We start from the raw sequence: 14336 nt of genomic DNA on the forward strand, positions 1-14336 counted from the left end.
GTAAATCTGTTTTTTAAAGGTATCATAATCATTTGTATTTATACTTAAAACACACAATGTTAAAAAGCACTTTATCCAATTAGGCCAAGATTTAGCATTGTTTATAGCCCTGTAACTATTTTATCATAATTTATTATCAGCAGTTTTAACGATGTTGGTCTAACAGTTGCCAATTACTTGGCCTTAAGGGTAAAAGTACAGGACAAGCTTAACCTCAATAGCAAGAGCAGACACAAAGAAACACCTCACCTAAATTTAACTTCGTGCATATTTCCATGGAGAGTCGAAATGAATTGCAGACTTTGATTGTGTTTAATCTTTTCATATCTCTTATAGAGTTGGAATAAAAAGAGCTGTTCGGTTATTTTGGTTAACAATGGCTGTGTTTAAGAATCCTTATTCGTCACATTTTTGTTGTGATCTATTGTCTTACAAATTAGATTGGAAACCAGGAGCATCTTTTCTTGCTAAAACAACCCGGACCCCGCGTCTCCTCTCTGTGTTTCGACACCGGCCATAGGGTGTTCTTAGGAGATGAAGACACTTGCTGCTGATCTCTGTGAAAGCCAAGACCCGGGGTTTTACAGTACGAGCTAGGTGCTGCACACGCCTGCCAAGACTCGTTACCTCTTCTTGGCAGCAAACCACAAACAAACAAACAAAGGAAAAAAGCAAAGGAAAAAGCACCATCATATGGAGTGTTGTACATAGTGTAGCAAAAGAGTATTTATACATCTCACCAATCAAACACAGCTTTATTACCTCATGCGAACTCATACAAACCAATAGACTTTCAACATGTTCTGTAGCTTAGAGTGCTCACTTACTACCTCTGAACGATACTCACGCTGTAGTTTGTCTCTTTCTTATCTTTTTGCATCTTGTAATTAACTCTTTGTTTCCCCATGAGATGTAATGTACATTGTAATCTTTTCAAAGAATCAGGGTTGCATTGGCAACTTTTAAAGAAGCGGAAGTGGAAACATGGGGTCTTAGGTTTAACACAAAACAGTGAAACTGTTGTAAATACTGAGAAACATTTTGAATGTTCTTCATCTTGTTACTAATCCACGCAAAAACCAACAACTAATTGTAATGCATACAGACTTCAGTATTCAGTACTGTATATTTCCCCCTGTGTAACAGGGGGCCCTTTCTTTCTCTCTTTTGTATTGTATGCGATTCTGAAACTGATTGAGTCATGAAAATAATTTGTGGCAGTGATTCTAATGTATTAAACCGTTTCGTGTTACTTTCTAACTGGATTACACCCTGGATTGAAAAGTCTTCCTCGTGGTAGTTATATGTAGTTTCAAACATGAATAAACTTTTTGCTTTAATGATCAAACGTTGACGTAATTTCTTCCTGCTCAGTTTAAGTCAGACCTAGGAGATGAGTAGGCCACCAGAAGTGCAAGCTGTCACGAAGCAGGAGCTGAGCATTTCTTTAAATACCAGTAGGTCGTTGTGCCCTCTTGCCTGGAGAAGGTTGGAAATCCTGGGAGAGGTGCGTCCTGGCAGGAGCAGGAGCAGGAGCAGGAGCAGGAGCAGTGCCTGCAGGGCAGAGGCTTCCCACCCGCAGGCTGCCCCCGCCAGCCCCTGCCTCCGCTTCCACCCGGCTCTGCTCGGGAGCAAAAATTCAAGTGGAGGCAAAGGAAGGGGACTGTCCTTTAGATGAGTTTAAAAATCATCATCATATTCACTCTTAATTACCATCTTTATTTAACATTAACTTTGGAACTACAGCCTCAGCTAGCAAGTATAATCTGATTATAAAAATATTTTTCTTTATTAAAAAAACTTTTTTGGAAGGACGTATATATATAAATGCTAATTTTAAATCTTTTTAATAAAGTAAAGGTCAATAACAGGTAATAGCCTATTTACCATATCTCAAGGAAATTGACTCACAGGAAATCAAATTAACGTTAATCACTTGCAGCAAATGGTCTTTGATAAATATAACTACTTACTCCTCGGGTTAGTGTAGCTAGGCAGGAGGAGGGCGAGCGCTCACTACCAGCCCGCGTGCGGCTGAGCCCAGGCCACCTGTGCTCCCAGGAGCCGCCTGCCCATCACCGGTCCTTTCCACTCAGCTGTTCAAGCCTTTAGCTGTTGTTTTGGTGACTAAACGATTATTTGCATGATTCAATTGGATTGTGGGTCAGCTTTTCTTATCAACAATTCTTGTATCAGGTTATTTTGTAAAATACCTTTGTTTACCCGGTCTCAGCCCCAGGACCGCAGCCGCTGTCTTCTCCCTCCACTTCCCGCGTGCCCTCGAGTACCAGTTACTGCTTCTGCTCGTGTTTCGGAGCAGACACATCTTCTCGATCAGTTTTAGAATTGAACATTGCTTCTTTCACTACAGGTGGTGCATTTAAACAAATAAGTAAATAACTAGACATGCATTGCAAAGCCTTCATTATCAGTTAACGAGAGTTGGGGCAGATGGGGACCGTGGACTTCCGAAGACTTCTGTATGCGGAGGACAAAGCACTGAATGATTTGCATTTGCTAATGGAGCTCCCCAAGTCCACACGCTCGGTGTTTATGCTCCAGCTCAATGGAAACAGTATTTTAAATGTAAAGTGTGTCAGTGGAGGCGTAGGCAGCGTAATGAACACACAGACGTCCCTCATCTTGATCACATCTCCGCTGGCCACAGGCAAGGACCTGTCACACACTGAGGAGGTTCATAGGAAGGCCATCAACAACCTTTGGGCCGCACTTGCATGCCCCGCGCCCGCTGGGCATCATTAGCGTGCTTCTTTACAGCATTAAGGCTTTGGGTCCCTTTGAATTACAAGTGCAATTTGGCCTTTCCTTACATTGGAGAACAGCCACGTGGTTACATGGCAAATAATAAACATCTTGTCCTTGAGGCTTGATCACACATCAGAAAGGTTTACTGCAAGCACCAGTATTAGGATCATGCTGTTGATGGTATTGTGTTTCACCCAGTAGCTGCACCCCGAAGGGCCATCAGAGTGTTGTGCAGGAACAGTGACTCGTGCAAGGATCCCTGCTCCGCGCACGCACCCTGGACAGGGGCCGCAGTCCCCCCACCATGCGGGACCTCTGCCGCAGCACCGCATGACCACCCTGGCGTGGGGAGGAGACCCTCAGCCCTCCTGCCCGTGGGACTGCTCAGTGGCGCAACCCTGATTCCCCGTGCCCAGGTTGGAGCTGTTGGTGCACATGAGTGAGTGTCACTGCAACCGGTGCTGCTGCGGCCCTGCGCACCGTGGTGGTGGAGGAGCAAAGCCCACCAGCCCCATGCTCCGTGGCTGTGGCTCCCGCCGGCCCTCGGAGGTGCCAGCCCGCACAGAGCACCGCGGGAGCAGCCAGGGGATTTGCAGCAGGTCCCAGGAATTGCCATCTCCTGTGCCTGGCACCGTCCTGACGAAGGCACCCACCACCATCAATCGGTGCACCGTGCATCTCGGGGCTGTGACCGGCATGAAGGTGTCTGGAGAAGAGACACACGGTGCCCCCCTGTGCATGGCTGGACCAGCCACTTTTGGGAGCAGCCCCAGATCTGTCCAACCTGCACTGAGGAGCTGCTGGTGGCTGGGGTGTCCTGCAGGAGGGGTCGTGAGAAGCCCCGCAGCCAGGTGGGAACAGTGCCTGGTGCTCTGACAAACGCACCCCGGTTTGTGACTCGCAGAGTGACGGGAGCAGCCCTGCAGCCCCCTCCCAGCCCTACGAAGAAAAGCAAACCTTCACGTGCCAAAAGCAAAGCAGATGATGATCTCCTCTCCCTGGCGTTCAGACACCAAACTCTCAGCCCAGTGTACCTGGCCTTGGATGCAACGAAGGAACCTCAGCCCAGGAAGGGAAGAGTCAGGGAGATTGTGACCTTCGGGAACGGCAAAATCAATGCCCCGTGGGACTGGTTCAGTAGGGGCAGCTCTGCTGACGATGCGAACTTGGCATGAAGTGTGCTAGGCTGAGCGGCGCGGTGTTACCCTGTAGCGATGTCTTTTGCAAAGACCACACGCGAGTTGGGTGTAAGATGCTGATGCCACTATCTGTGCCATGTATTTCCAACGTGATAAAAATAACTCCGAGTAACTGAAGATGTTTCCAGTTTGTGTTAATAAAATACATCTTTTTAAAGAATGGAATTCTTCAAAGATTGGCAAATTTTATTTTATTTCATTAGCTTTAATGTCACTGCCATATGGACTGTGAAGAAAAGTGAACCATTAGATCAGAGGGACTGAGTTATCAGCATGACACAGAAAGCACTGATACAATTGTTAAGGATAAGCCCTGGGAGTGATTTATTGCATGCATTGTATTAGCCACAGAGGAGTTATGATATGCTCCCCATTCCTGTATCATATTAGGATTTTATTAGTCTAATATGACACGGTAATATAATATATGATTAGAATTCCCATCCAGTTATCCTTCCCTTGGTGGCAGAGAGCAGGAGAAGGTTTTGTGTGCAGCAGCTCCCGGCCATCGCGCCCGTGGTGGAGAGGGGACGCCTGGGACAGCACGGCTGCTAAACTGGTCTCCTGGGCTTTCCAGGTGGGACGTGGGTGCTGCTCCCCTGCTCTGCTGCCAAATGTGTTTTCCCCGTGCACCTGAAATACAAAGCCACTCAACCTTCCTGCAACGGGTGACAGGGAAGGATGGTGCCGGCATTTAAAACCTTTGCTGACAGCCGAGCCGTAGGTGCTGGGCTGCGTCCTAGCAGTAGCTGGGAAATCAGCTGTGACATGCCAGAGCAAATCTGCTGCAGACACCAGCCCTGCCGAGGTGTCCCGCAGCGTCGGTGAAGCCCGTCTCCCCCCAGGCTCAGCGCGGTGGGAGGAATGATGTGCACAGAGCAGGCTAATGGGGAGCCAGAGCTGAGAGAAATGGGTGCAGGCTGGGACTGTAGGATTAGCACGGGAGGGCTTGGGGTAGCTGCTGCTGCCATGAAATGGCAACTGAGAGGCTCCTGTAGCCCTCACTAAGGCCGTACGAGTGACCATGCCGTGTTTAGTGCAGCCCAAAAGCCCCGGGTGCTGCCCCCATCCACAGACACGTGCCTCTCGGAAGGCAGTGGGGAGGACTGGGCACCTGGTGTCGGCCAGCAAAGGGACACTTGGCAACCCCTGGCTACGCACGGCAGGGACGGCCGGCTCCGGCTGGACACAGCCCAGAGCCCCCAGCCCTCCGGCGCCCCGGGGCCTGCAGTGCCCAGCTCTCCCCTCCGCCATTCTCTGCTCGCCGGCAGGATGGCGGGGCGAAGGCACCGTATGGCCCGGCGTCGGAGGGGAAGCCAGGGACTGCGCTGTGGTTTAGCTCAGCCTCTGGCTGCAGGATGCGCTGACGCGACACACTAATTGCTATTCCTCGTTACAGGATCTCCCTTGCCCCCGCATCTCTCCCTGCGTGACCCTGCCCACTGAAAACTCTACTTTCGCAACAAATCTCGATGACAAACTTTTCTTCAAAGTTTCCCTGGCGTCCCCTGTCCGTTTGTCGCCAAATCCCTTGTTCCGCCTGCGAGCAGGCTGGGAAGCAAACGCCGTTTGTAGCCTCGTTCTTGCCTCCAGCAGCAGCAGCAGGAAAAAAAAGTTCAAGCATATCAGAGTGCTACTAGGTGATAAATCCCAAAATCTATATCAAAGCCTATTTGATCATCTCCCTGTCATTGATATAATAAAAAGGATTAATTTATTGGAGACTGCCAAAACCCTCATGTGGCAACAAATTTAAGGATCTTGTTTACACAGGCTAATTAAAACCAATTAATTTAATTCATCTCTGTGGCTAGTAACCTGGGTGCAGACGTGTGTGCTCATATAGGGGTGCCGCAGGTGCGCACGTGGCACACGTGGCCATGTCCCGCCTGCGTCAGCCACCTTTCCTAGGGTGGGTGGTGGCTCCCCTTTGGGGGGGTGGTGGGGACCCGCGGGCATCCCCGAGGAGCACACCTCCGGGCCAGTGCCCCCCGCGGGGAAGGGGCCCTCCTCCTCCCGCCACCCTGACACGCTCAGCCCTCTGGAGATGGAGCCTGGGAGAAGGGGGATACCTGGAGTGGCTGGGGGGCATCCCCTTGCTGCACCTCCCGGGCATCTCTGGTGGTGTCCCCACCCCACCGACGTGGAGGCTGCCCACCCAACTGCTCGCCTGGCAAAGCTGCTGCCGGGGCAATGGTGCCCTTCTCCAGAAGAGCGCAGACCCCGAGGGGAGCAGGCACACCGGCAGCGGGCTCCGGCCCCAGCGCATCCAGCCCTGCCGCCTTTGGGGAAGCAGAAGGGGAGATGGCGGGAGCTCCTCTGGCACCGGCACCGCTCCCCGCGCCGAGGCTGCTGCTCCCCGTGCCGCGGAGTGAGGGCCTGGCACCCGTGGACGGCTCGCTGCCTCCCTCGCCGCTCGCTGCCGGCAAGCCCGGGCAAGGCTTCGGGAGAGCAAACGGGGCCGTTGCTCATGATACGAGATCACCTATTAACGCTATCTATTAGCATAATAAAAGGCTGTGTTTTTTGTGGTAAAATTCAGCATAAAGAGCACGCGTCATTAAATATGGAAATCCAGAATTTTATTAGCAATCTGCTAGATCTGAACTGACGCCAATTAAACAAAAAAGATATCATTTATAAAAAGGCAGAGTTCAAGTTGTATTAAATACGAAATGCAATTTTCTGCTGCTTGTGATTTATTACCGGTGGTACATTGTTCAAAGAAGCATGTTATATTTCAATAGAGAAATATTGTTTATTCATTAATATTTTAAAACTTGCTTATTGCTGTGTATGACTCTCCTGCAGCATGAAACTTATGATTTAAAACATGAATTAATAAACACATTTGAAAGTGTTAGACAATATCATAACCACTCATTTTTCATTTTACTGAGAGCTTATTAAACTTTTATAATTCTGTGTGTACTATTATTTTCCAAATAAAGGTATGGACTCTAAATTGCTAATTTCAGGTAAAGATGAGAGAAAGCAATAACATATGTTGGAAATCAGTCACTATGTCGTGCTAATATGGGCTTGGTACTTTTTTCGTTACATTATTCATAAATCTTCTGCTTAGCGCCTCGTCCCCCGAAGAGGGTTCCCGGGCGCCCCGAGTGCTTCTCCCTCAGCAGACGGCGAGGGTGCCAGGTACGCCGGCACCACGGGGATGCATCACGCTCTTAATGCAAGGAAACGTTTGATAGAGGCTGACATCCTAAATGAGGCCGAAAATATTTTATACAAAACGTGATAAAGCAATAATGATCTCAGAGGCCTCAGGTTATCTTGGTTATTACCTGCACCCACCGCTTGAATCAGCAGCATTAAGGGGGCCAGACCCAATACGTAGATACCTCTGAACTCATTAGTCCTGAGTACTTTATATAGACTCACCTATCAGTCGCTTGATTTAAACTAACCTTTTTTGTATCTTAAAATCTCTCCTGCCGCAGCCTCGCTGTATTACCATAACAATAACCAGTATTTCAATTTTAAGAACTCATTTTTCCTCAAATAGAAAGTGCCAATCAATTTAAAGAGCAGAAGATGCACGCTGAAGGAACAGGCAGGGCGCGTGCTCCCGGTGTGCTGCCCTCCTGCTCCCAGCCCGCTGTGGCCAGGAAGCCTGTTCTACATGTGCGGCCCCTCGCCGGCCACGGCGGCTCGGCACCGTGGCACGCCTGGGCAGGGGGGATTTACCTTGTAACCTTTATTCGCGCGGGCGCGGGGTGGAAATAATTGAGCTGGATGGGAAGCTGACATTTGGAGAGCTTCCCTGACTGCTGGCGGGGAAATGCCAGTAGCGGTGAATCGTGCGTGACTGACGGCAAAGCCCTGCTGCCGGCACTCTCCCCTCGGGAGCGGCAGCACGGGCTGAGCGGTGGCCAGGGGGTGCCGGCAGGGTCCCCAAGGGTCCCCAGCACCCAGCGGGGCACAGGAGACTCCCCGACGGCTCAGCCGGAGCTGGGTGCTGAGCGCTGCAGCTTTGCCTGCTTGCAGAATCTCCAGCCACGGGGATGGGATTTTGGGGGGGTCCAGGATGCGTGTCGGCAGTGGAGGGGGCACAGGGGCTGGGCAGGGGGGGCAGGCCCCCCGTGTGGTCTCCTCCTTTGAGGTGGAGGAGAGCGGCTCTTTGCACCATGGCAGCCCTCACACCTGACAGTTCGTGTAAATTAACTATTCACTTCTTCGTGTGGCAAAGTGAATCGGCAAACCTTATTACTCCAAGCCAGTCAATTAATTAAAGTTCAGTGCTTAATCAAGTTCCAGTGGTCATACACAGGGCACCGGGAGCACCATGCTCCGAGGTTAAGTGAGAAGCAGAGGGAAAGGGCAGCAGGGCTGAGCCAGCCCCACGCCGTGCCCGCACGCCGCTGCCCGATTCCTCCCCAGATGAGCCCCCGCCTTTTTCCTGCTGGACCCAAGGCAGCCACGCGTGAGATGGTCCCTCCCGGCAGCGCCGGGACGTCCATCAGTCTCAGCAGTGACCTCCGCGTTGGTGGCTTTGCCCTGCCAAGCCTGGCTGCCCGCGGTGCCGGGGCGGTGCTGGGAGGGGAGGGAGGTGGCACTGCGGGGACACAGGGGGTGTGAGGCATCAGTGTCAGCCCCGAGAGCCCCTCACCACCACAGCCCCTCGCCGGAGGGGGACACGCAGGAGGGTTCACTTGGAAACCCCTTTCCCCACCACCGCTTGGCAGACAAAGAGCCGCAATGAAACTTGCTCCTGGTGCAGAAGAAGCGGCTGCAGGAACGGGAGCGCTGGGTCCTGTGGGCACAAAACTGGAGAGGCCGGGGCTGGTGGACACAGGCTGCCCGAGGCCGAGAAAGGAGGGGGTACAGCATTGATACTGCAGGTCCCCTCGCAGAAAAATGTCTTTCAAATAGGCCTGACCGTGTGTTTTAGTAACTCTGAAGACCATCCATAACTGGGAAGGAGATGCTGTCCAGTGCACACGGGCAGCAGATTCAATTAGGTTTCTCCCTCCCCAGAACGTGGCACGAGAAGCAATCTCTCTTTTTTGAAGAATGTAATAACAGAGTGCAATGGAAATGCGTCAAAGAGACTCAGAGAACAGGATCCCTGCCTTAAATCTTGAAAAGCAGTCAAGAAAAATATGTTGTTTACCTGAATTTGTTTTTCATAAGGTCTCCCAGTGGATTAATAAACTAACCTTTCGTCTGTGAACACCTGGTCCTACATGCCATCAATAATGCAAGCTTCACCTACTGCATTAATACGCACTTAGTGCGGAGAGGCAAATTGCAGGAACCTAAACGAAAGTTACCAAAAAAGACTGTACTTGTGACAAAGGGGTCACCCAGGGCCTCTGCCCGTCCCTGGGTTTGTCTGGCTCCAGGAAGGAGAGAGCTGGATTCGGCCCCCTTGGCCCGACCTCACAGATGTGCCGTGCCCACTGCCCAGCAGCTGCCGCGAGTGCAAGTTATAAAGAACCGACAGGACATTTTAGCTGCAAAACATATCCAGAACGAATAATTAAGGCTGGAAAACATGTTTCTTTACAAGCTCCTTCATCCTTTTTTGCAGCTCGTAATTCAGCAGTGAAACACCACACGTGCTGGGGCTGGCCATGAGCAAGGACAGTGGAAAAAAAAACTCGAGTTCAGACGTCATCATGTGGTGGAAACACCCCAGTCAGCAGTGTTGTGGGGCACTGGGTTTGCAGCTTGTGCTGGAGAGAAGAGCCCATTTCCGTGCCCTTCAGAGAAGAGCCTCGCTGGCCGGCAGCCTGCAGCGCGCGGGGCAGGTGCCTGGGCTGGGGGTCGGAGGCTGCGGGCTCTGCTCGTGTCCCCCTTGCATGCGACGTACTCATCTGTTTGTGGGGTGCCAATGCCGGGCAGGGGCCTGGCTGACCCCGTGTCTTCCGACGAGGCCCTGGGTGCTGCCTCTCGCCATGTGTCCCAGACGTGGCCCCGATCGGGAGGCTGTGCTGTCCCAGGGACTGTTGCCACGGGCGGAGGGAGCCCCCCACCCCCGGCACTGCCTGGCCTTCATGGGGGTCTGGGGGCTGTCCAAAGAGCGAGGTGCCTCCAGAGCAGCACACCGAGAGCAGCGCGCTCCCACCAAGTGAGGCTGTAGGCTCGAGCCTGGCATCCCTTAATTGATTGATAGGCTAGGACTGTCAGCGCTTAAAGAGATAATTCAATTTATAAAATCCTATTAAGTGGTGAAAGATTTTTTGATTGTTGAATTGTTCCCTATGTTATGCAAGTCATTTTGGTCCCTCTCACTTGGAAATCCACTTCCCATTTGCAAGAGGGCTGGTGATGGAGTCGTTCCTCGCCGCCGGCTGATGCTCAGACGCTCAGAGCACGGGACATGGGCAGGGAGGGCAAAGATGCTCCAAGCCTGCTGCATCCCGGTGTCCCGTGGTGTCCTGTGGTGTCCCAGTGACCCGCAGCATCCCAGCGGGCAGGATCGCCCCTGTGGCCTTACCGTGACTCTTGTCTCAGGCAGAGGCAGGGGCCCCAGCAGCAGCTCCCTCCCAGCACCCCAAACCGTCCGCTCTCCCGCGGGTGTCCCTGTGCCAGAGCAGCCCCACGGTACGCCAGGAGGGCGCCCCCTCCCTTGGGTACCCCGACCCCGCCGCCCCGGGTGACCCCCCGGGACGCAAAGCCCGGGCGCAGGTAGGAGGCCCCCGGGTTGCCATGTGGCAGCTGAACTTTCTTTTCTATTTTCAGTGCGTGCTCTTTGTTTCCATCCACCACCCCCACACTGATGCAAACTCCCCTCTTCGGTTTGTTTCCATAGAAATCCTCAGCTGTAAATCCTTAAGTAACTTTTTTTTTTTTATTTATAGTGTGCTATTAATGTCCTTTCAAGCCGAGGACTCCAGGAAATGAAATAATAGAAAAGGCACCACTTTGAAATGCATCCAGGCATTTATTGTTAGTAAGTGAAAAAGTAACATGAGCATTTAAAGAAAATATTGGCAGATAAATTGGGTTTTAAAGAAAATATAATTGGATATAATTTCTGCTTCATTCAGTTAGATATTTATTGTTTTATTGACTTATTTTCTTTTATTTATAATAAGAAGCTTAAGCTGAAATTTAATTTTGTTGATATAAATATACGTTTTCATAGAAAATTTGGCATTTAAAAATGTTATCTAAGACGTTACTGGCTTTGATAAAAGCACGCAGCTTTTGCAAGGGTTTGTTTTAAATATTTCCAATCTCAGTAAATATGAAGTAGTGTATATAATCATCATTATCATAACAATTAGCATTATTCTAATTAATGGGCAGGGCTAATGGCAATGCATCCACGTGGAAAATCAGTGCTTTCTGCGTATCTGAGTTCTTCCCACAGTTTTTGCTGAGATCTACAGAATTTGAGCTCTCCTTAGGAAAAGCCCCACCCCGAGCAGCCTCTGTCCCTTTTGGGGCACGGATGAAGCCTTTTCCCCGCGGTGGGCTGGGGACAGAGGTCTCATTTTCTTAGCAGCCAGACAGACTGAATCGGCAGCACCATCGGAGGCAGACGCTTTCCATTAATCTTCGTGGAGAGGGTCAGCCATCAGGAGATGTCACCAGGAGGCTGTGGTGCCACCGCTGCTGGTGGGACACACTCGCGGGGTCTTGGTGGCCAGGAGCGTGCGGTGGCCGCCCCACAGAGCAGCGCTGGGCTCCTGGCAGCGCCCGGTGAGCTCCCTGCCCAGGCTGCCCGGCACCCGAAGGGCTGCTCTGCAAGTTGTTGCTTTGAGTACAGGCGAACTCCGGACACAGGGTGTCGAGGGACCCTTGGAGCAGCTCAGAGCCGGGGGTCTCAGTGGTCAGGGGTCCCTGTTGTCTGCTGCCAGGTGGGCAACAACATGTCCCCAGCACTTTCAGGCATTGCTGCACCTTTCCTGCAGGTCTGTGTTTCTGCCGGCCGGAGTCTCCCAGCCGAGCTGAGGAGCCGTGTGCCGCCCGCGCCAGATGGGCTGGGTGCATCCCATGTCCCCTCCCGGGGTGTTCCAGCCGGGCGCCGGTGCGGTGGGTGCCTCCAGCCAGCGGTGCCCTCGCCAGGGCGGCAGCGCCCAAGCACCATGGCAGGCTCTTCCGTGCAGCAAACAGCCGTTTCCATGGCAACGGGTTTTCCAAACTCTCCTTCAGTGCCGAGTTCCCCTGGTCATGCTGGCCTGCGCCGATGGGACACCGGGCTCCCCTGATCCACTCCCCAGGAGCCGCAGTGGGACGGGGACACTGGTGCTCACCGGAGCTGCTGCCCCAACACCACTGCTTGGGTGCTCCCCAGCTGGCCCCTCCTGGTGTCAGGAGGACTCACTGGTTTTGGGGGTCTCATGAGCTCTCCTCTCCTGTCCCCAGCAGTGTTTGTCCCAGGGCTCCCGAAAGCAGCAGGGAGAGCTCGAGCCCCTTCCCCTGCCCTCCCGAGCCCCTCTGACAGGATGGCCAGGCACCGTGCCAGCACGGGGGACCCTTTCACCACGTGAGAGCTTGGTCATTAGGACCGAGAACAGCCCAACTCGTAACAGGGATGCGGCCAAACGACCTCCAGATGGTAATGGCTTTTGGATTCAAACCAGCGCTCCAGAGGTGAAAGGCTGCGTGCTCCATTACCAACCCCCTGAGTCACCCAGTCCCCCTGAAATATGTCATGCACACTTCAAACCTTTCCGTTTTTATAGGCAGATTTAACTGCTGCACATTACAGCTTATATCAACAACATGCGAAAAAATGTCCTATGAAGAACAGGCCTGAAACGGTAAATATTTAACAGGTCCTTTCTGTCCTTTCCTTATATGTATTAAAATAATTAGTTTAACAAAGAGGACTTTGTTCCCCTGTGTTTGAGCCACGACGGTGTCTGGTGCAACAGTACAGCTGTAATTCAGTCTCGGGGTTTTGCTGGCATTTATACACGCTGCTTTGAGCTGCTCTCCCAGTTTATAGTGTCAGCAGAACATCTTGATTGAATTACAGCCTTGTATTCAGTTAGGAGCCATGTATTATTCTAGATGCAGTTGAGTTGTAGGTATCTGTCTTTGCTTATTTGGGGGGATAGAACCTCAGGAAAATCAGGAGAACAGATGTGGGACCGGTGCTGCTGGCCCCGGTGCCGTGGGGCAGAGAGCCCCGAGGTGCCTGCCATGCCCACGGCGGCTTCGGGCAGGTGGGAGGGTGGCAGCTCACCCGGGTGCAGGATGAGCTCCTGCCCCTGCCCTGGCAGAGCCAGCATCCCGCACCCTCCGGGCACGTGGGACGGCAGCACTTTTTGGCCCTGCCTGGTGTCCTGTCCTCCCCACCAGTCCCAGCCTCCTAAATAAGCGTCAAACAGCAGGTTCTGGGCTGAGCCGCTCACCAGCCTGTTGAGCACATTTATTTTCCTCCCGCCAGCCTGAGGTTCCGCCTGTTCCAAGCCCTGCGCCGGGGCCGCGGCAGCGCCTGCAGAGGGGGTTTGGTGGGTGAGCCCGGCTGTGCCCCCACGCAGCAGCACCCACCCACAGCAGACCCCCATGGGACCCGCAGCGGGCACAGGGATCGGTTCGGGAGGGGAAACTGCACCTTTAGTGTCCCCAGTGAACCCTCCGGTCTCAGCCCCTGGTTCCGTTCTGAGAGGCAAGAGGAAATCCTGTTCTGCTGCACCGTTGGCATGCACCACTGAGATGCCTCGTCAGCTCAGCTCCTCTCTTCAGGCGATTAAAACGAAAACTATGCTCTGGAAAACAGGATGGGAGGGATGAGGTGTCGGGAGGGTCCCAGGGCAGGCCAGTGGGAGCGGGGACAATACCAGCCCCTGGGGACAGCCTGGACCGCGCCGTGCCCGATGTGCAGGAGGGTGATGGAGGGGACGGAGCTCTGCCCAGCGTCACGTGCAGCACCGAGGCCACAGGGAGCGGCCGGCGGCCTCCGCACATGGCAAGGGGCTGTCCGTGTTCACAAGCTAAAGGGTGGCAGGTTTCCCTCCGTGTCCGGCATGTCCCACTTCACCCGCTGGGTGCTCCGAGCAGGGGCTGTGGGGCGCGTGGCTGCAGGAACTGTATGTGCCTTGCTGCTCTTGAACATGGCATTTTTTTGGAAGTGCTGTGGGTCCTCCCTCAAGGCTGGCAGCAGAGGGGCAGTGATGAGGCCACGGGCTTTGCTACCTGTGCAGGAGGGAAGCGCACGTGTTCTGGGAGAAGGACGGCTCCATGCAAGGGATGTCCCAAGGGATGCTGGGCGCTGGCGCCGCTTCCTGCCTTTGTCCGCACCCACACGCGCCCCAGGACGCGGCGGCAGCGGCTCTCGTCAGCCATTGTCATAGGAATGCCCTTCCCCTAATTTGTCTTATTAATCGGAGACAGCACATTGATCAGTCATCGTGAGAGCTGGAATAATTGCAGACTCAAAATAGCACA

The 14336-nt window shown here is 52.9% G+C and overlaps 1 protein-coding gene across 3 annotated transcripts in view; it reads left to right on the forward strand.

Moving 5' to 3' along the window:
• Positions 1–1348, forward strand: part of PBX3 (PBX homeobox 3) — a 114097-nt gene extending 112749 nt beyond the window's left edge. For all 3 annotated transcript variants that reach the window (XM_054220562.1, XM_054220561.1, XM_054220564.1), the window contains one exon: positions 1–1348. This exon is cut by the window's left edge and continues 230 nt beyond it. The gene's annotated coding sequence lies outside the window, so the exon portion shown is untranslated.
• The last annotated feature ends 12988 nt before the right edge of the window (positions 1349–14336 follow it).

Source organism: Rissa tridactyla, chromosome 14 (genome assembly GCF_028500815.1).
Source record: "Rissa tridactyla isolate bRisTri1 chromosome 14, bRisTri1.patW.cur.20221130, whole genome shotgun sequence".
Classification (NCBI taxonomy): Eukaryota; Metazoa; Chordata; class Aves; order Charadriiformes; family Laridae; genus Rissa; species Rissa tridactyla.